Source organism: Nannospalax galili, unplaced genomic scaffold (assembly GCF_000622305.1).
Source record: "Nannospalax galili isolate Female #2095 unplaced genomic scaffold, S.galili_v1.0 scaffold445, whole genome shotgun sequence".
NCBI lineage: Eukaryota > Metazoa > Chordata > Mammalia > Rodentia > Spalacidae > Nannospalax > Nannospalax galili.
In genome coordinates, this window is record NW_008354184.1 from 1,759,332 (window position 1) to 1,765,331 (window position 6,000).

A 6,000-nucleotide genomic window follows, 5' to 3' on the forward strand; every position below is an offset into this window, starting at 1 on the left:
TGCCTGCATGTATGTAAATGCACCCATGTTGTACAATACCCGTGGAGATCAGAAGAGGGCACCGGATCCCCTGGAACTGGAGTTATGGATGGCTGGGAATTGAACTCAGGTCCTCTGTAAGAACAGCCAATGCTCTTAACCGCCAAGCCATCTCTCCAGCCCCAGTTTATTTTTATTTGGATTTTCATTTCTCAAGGTCTTCTTCGGCGTCCCCTAAGTTTTCAGATAATTGTAGCCTGTGGATTGCAAAAATGATGGAGAGATCCCAGTGCCCTTTATATCCAGTCTCCCCTCAAAGATGGCATCTTACATAACCAGAATGCCAGGTCACAGCCAGGGCATTGACGTTGGTCCCACCCAGAACCAACTCAAGAGTTTTTGGTTCTCCATACATTCACATGCACATGTGCATAAATGTGTGCACTGTGCGACTCTGCCATTTCAGTGCTGGTGGCTTGCACAATTACCTCATGACTAAGGTGCAGATCTGTCCTATTCCCATGAAGACCCCTTTGGCTCACTCACATCCCCTAGCGACTCATATCCTGTGCTCATCCCCACTGTTCTGCCACCTGGGAAGCGTGGCATCAATGCAGCCACACACATGCCCTGCTTTCCAGGTCAACTTTTCCTTCCTGCCTCATTCCCTTGAGCTCCACCCACTCTGTGAATCCTGTGGCTTGTCAATCAAGTTTGTTCTTGGCATTATTGGCAAGTGCGCTCCCTGGCATGAGTGAACTCATTCAGTTGTTTCCACTTGAGTATATATGCATGTGTGTGCATGCTTACGTATATATGCATGTGTATATGTGCATGTGTACATATGTGGGGGGCATGTGTGAAGGCCACACAGGTCAGCCTTGGGTGGTGTTCTGCAGGAATCGCCACTTTGTTTTGAGATTTTTTTGAGCCAGAGTCTCTTACTGATCTGCAATTTTCCAATTAGGCTGGCTGACCAGTGAGCCCCAGTGATCCTCCTGCCACCACCTCCTCAGTGCTGGGTTACAAGTGTGACCACTATCGCTGGCTGATCTTTTTTGAGTCAGCGTCTCACTGTATAGCCCTGGCTGGCCTACCACTCTCTGCATTGACCAGGCTGGCCTCAAACTCAGAGATCTGCCTGCTTCTGCCTCCAAGTACTAGGATTAAAGGCACACACCACTACACACAGCCAATTCTTTTAATGTGGGTTCTGGGCTCAAACTCAGGCTCTTATACTGTGTAGCAAGTACTTTACTTACTGTCTCCTTTGCCTATTTCTACTTTAAAAAATATTTATTTTCTGTGTATGAATGTTTATCTGCATGTATGTATGTGCACTACATGTGTGCCTTGTACCTGCAGAAGCCAGAAGACAGCATTGGATCTCCTGGAATTGGAGGTTACAATGGATGGTTATGAGTGTCAGGTGCTCTAACCACTGAGACATCTCTCCAGCCCTCATTTTTTTTAATTAAAAAAATTACATTTATTTATTTGTGTGTGTACATGCCACTGTGCATGTGTCTGCAATTTGGTTTTGCTATTGACTTAATGGAGTTATATATACAACTAAATTTTTTTCATAGTTCTAGCAGTTTGCCTGTGAATATTTTGGGTTTCAGTGTACACGACACAGTTCCTGTAAACGTCAGTTTGCTTTCTCCTTTCAATCTTTACATCTTACTTTGTTCTGGCAGGTGACTGTCCATGCCAACTGCCCTGGCTAGGAAGTCAGATATGTTAAACAGACACTTGGAGGAGAGGCAAACTCTGAGGAGTCTTGATTTTAAGGAATGTGTCTGTCTCCCCTTTGGGAACCATGTCCTTGCTGGGCTTCAGCAATGATCTTTCTCAGTGCGGGAAGCATCTTTCTATTCCCAATGAATTAAGGCATTTCACTCAGGGAGATGTTGATTCATGTGCAGGGCTAAGATGGTCACAGGACTTCCTGCCTGAATTCCCAGGATGAATTGTGTGGATGGATTTCCAAGTGGGAAGCATGCTTGCATTTCCAGGACAAGCCCAGTTCCATCATGCCACCGGCCAGTCATAGAGCTGGAGAACTTGTAGTTCCAAGCTCTAGAGGAGCCAGAACTGTGACCCACCCCCAACCCCACTGGTGGAATGCTGCCCTCTCTTCTGCAGAGGAAGTGGCTAAGAAGGGGCCAGGTCAGGGGTTAATGACAGCATTGTGCTCAGGGCTGTGGATAGCTCAGCCTGTCAGCAGCAGTATCTGAGCATTTGCAGCCCCAGGGAGCCCTCTACCCCTTCCCATCTATTGTCGTTGGAGGGAGGAGCCCCTGCTGGCCTTTGATAGCCACTGTCACTGTACCACTGTGGGGACCCAGGCCATCTTTGGTCAGGTCTGGTCTGCTGAGGCCCCAGATGCAGCCCATCACCAGGGGCCTGGGTCTGATGAGGGAAGCCAGCCAGGCTTTGGCCCCATCCAGCCTCTGGTCCCACCCAGTCTCAGACATGTCCCCCACTCAGGCTGTATGATGCCCCACCCATCCTCTGGACAACCTGGTCCTCAGCAATGCCCAGCTCTTGGGGAAACTGAGGTATGACTTGGTCAAGAACTTGTCAGGTCCTGTGACTTTTTTTTTTTTTTTTTTTGGTCTTTTTGAGACAGGGTCTCCCTGTACCCCCAACTGTCCTGGAACTCACTATGTAGACCAGGCTGGCCTTGAACTCAGAGATCCACCTGCCTCACCTCCCTCTGCCCCCCAAGTGCTGGGATTAAAGGCATGCACTACCACGCCTGGCCCCTGTGACTTCTTGATGTGCCAGGCTGGGGCCAGTGCCCAGGGAGGCTGAGAAGTAGACATGCTCAGTCACTCCCTCTAAGGGCTTACAGGCTGGGAGGGGGACGCACACATGCAGGGAAAATTAAACCAAGTAAGGTAAATTCAGCAAGCACAGAGGACTGTGCTGGGAAACAAGGAACCCTCGGCCAAGCAGGCCTGGGAGGCTTCCTGGAGGAGATGATGCTGGGACTGATTCTCACAGGATGAGCAGGAGTCAGGATCAATATGGGCGAATAAATAGGGAAAAGCATTACAGGGCCAGGGAACAGCATAAGCAAAGGCAGAGAGAGTAAAGCTAACATGGTGTGTCTGAGCCACAGCAGTTCATGATGAGAGATGAAACTGAGAACCAGGGTTTCCACGCATCATGTGTCAGACTGAGATGTCTACACTGGGGGCTAGAGATTGCTCAGTGGTTAAGAGCACTTCACTTGCTACTCTTGTAGAGGCCTAGAGTTCAGTTCCCAGCACCCACATCAGGTGGCTCACAACCACCTGTAACACCAGCTCCAGGGCATCTGCCAATTTCTTCTGGCATCCTCAGGCACCTATGTGCATGTTGGCACACACACAAATAATAATAAAAGTAATTTTTTAAAAAAGACTTTATGGAGCTAGAGAGATGGCTCAGCAGTTATGAGCACTGGCTGCTTTGCAGAGGAGCTGGGTTTGGTTCCCAGCATCTACATCGCAGCTAACAAACCTGAGTAACTCCAGTTCCAGGGGATCTGACGCCCTCTTCTGTCCTTTGCGGGTATTGCATGACATGGGTGCACTTACATACATGCAGGCAAGATACTCATACACATAAAATAAAAATACATTTTTTATTTATTTTATTTTATATGTATGAGTGTCTTGCCTGCATGTGTGTAAGTGCATTTACATTGTGCAGTACCCGTGGAGGTCAGAAAAAAGGCATCAGATCCCCTGGAACTGGAATTACAGATGGTGGTTAGCCACCATGTGGGGAATTGAGCCCGGGTCCTCTGCAAGAGCAGTCAGTGCTCTTAAAGGCTGAGCCATCTCTCCAGCCCCATAAATACATTTTTTTTTAAATTACAAAAAAGATCTAGCCGGGTGTGGTGGCGCACGCCTTTAATCCCAGCACTCGGGAGGCAGAGGCAGGCGGATCTCTGTGAGCTTGAGGCCAGCCTGGTCTACATAGTGAGTTCCAGGACATTTGGGGCTACAGGGAGACCCTGTCCCAAAAAGACAAAAAAAAAAATCTAAAAAGATGTCCAAACTGGGCAGTTTGTCACTAGGGCAAGGAAAAGGGTGAAGAGCTGATTCTAACTCCACCTCTGTCCACCCATTCATTCAATATCAGTCATTCATCTCCCTGAACCAGACTAACCTTGGCTAGGTCACTTACCCAGCAGGCCCTGCTCCAGGCTGCCTGAGTGACATCTCACCTGTCAGGAGCGTAGGGTTGGGCAGAGCATGCACAGACTGGTCAGCCCCAGAGAGCAGGAAGTATGGCTGGGGGCAGAAGCTCAAGAGAGAAGGTCTGAGAGCAAATTCCCACAGCAGAGTAGCCTGCCACAGAGTGTGGAGCCGCATCAGTGCTGGTGGACTAACGGGGACCTGTCTGTGGAGTTGGGCTTTCTACTATTTGTAGCAGAATGCCTTCCTCACTTGTCCAGGCTCCTCCTCTCTAATTGAAAGCAAATGACCCGCAAGATCCTGTGCATCTGCAAAAGAAGGTTTTCCAGAGACCCTGCCTCTTTTCTTTTTTCTTTTTTTTTTTTGTCGTTTTGAGACAGGGTCTCCTTGTAACCTCAGCTGGCCTTGAACTCACTGTGTAGACCAGGCTGGCCTTGAACTCACAGAGATCTGCCTGCCTCTGCCTCCCAAGTGCTGGGATTAAAGGGATGCACCACTATGCCCAGTGAGGCTCTTTCTTAAACATGGCCACACTCCTTGACCCCATTCTGAATAACTTTAAACTTTGAAAGTGTTGATTTTAGAACCTTACAAATAATAAAACATGAAGTCTCAAGAGAATTAAACTCAAGGACAGCAAGATGGCTGGGTAGGGAAAGGTGACTGCTGCCAAACCTGATGACCTGAGTTTGATCCCCAGGACCCACACAGTGTAAGGAGAGAACCAAGCCCCACAAGGTGTCCTCTAATCTCCACACACACGCTATGGCACATGTACCTACCTACCCACCCCCAAATAAATAAATAAATAAATAAATAAATAAATGTAATTTTTCAAGAGGGGGTGGAGGAGAGATGACTCAGCAGTTAAGAGCTCATACTGCTTGCTCAAGGACCCAAGTTCAATTTCCAGCACCCATGTGGGACTACTCACAGCCACTGTAATTGCAGCTCCAGGGGATCCAAAGTCTCCAGTCTCCACAAGCACGTGCACTTATATGCACACACCCACACACAGACACAGGTCAATACACATAATTAAAAATGATAGCCTTAATCCCCGCACTCAGGAGGCAGAGGCAGGCGGCTCTCTGTGAGATTGAGGCCAGCCTAGTCTGTATAGTGAGTTCCAGGTTAGCTGAAGCTACAGGGAGACCCTGTCCTAAATTTTTTTTTAAAAGTAAATAAATAATAAATAAAACAAAGATATCTTTACAAAAAAAAAAGAAAAGAAAAAAGGAACTCAGCTTGGTATACCTCTATAATCCCAACACTCAGGAGACAGATGCAGAAGGATCACTGCAAGTTCAAGTTCAGCCTAGTCTACATAGGAAATTCCAGGCTAGCCAGGGCAACATAGTGAGACCCTGTCTCAAAAAATGAAATTTAAACTTAGTCAAAGTCCCTCTCTCCCAAGAATAATTGAGGCTCATTTTTTTCTGTTTTTCCAATTATTTTTATTTTGGGGGGTGGGGTGGGGGGAGAACGAAGGCACACATACATGCATGTGGGGGCCCAAGGACAGCCTCGGTGTCCTTCCTCAGGTACTGTTCACCTTATTTTTGAGACAGGGATGCTCATTGACCTGGTATTTGACAAGCTTTCTAGACTGGCTGGCCAAGAGCCCCCAGAGAATCCACCTGTGTCAACCCCCCCTCCCCCAGCGCTGGGATGACACACGCGTGCAACACACATCTTTTTCACATGGGTTCTTGGAGGCCAACCCGGGTCCTCACGCCCTTTTCGGACTGAGCTGAGCCATCTCTGCAGCCCTTTCCTTTTTTTCTTTTGACATTTAAATGAAGTTGAGCTCACAGCATATAAC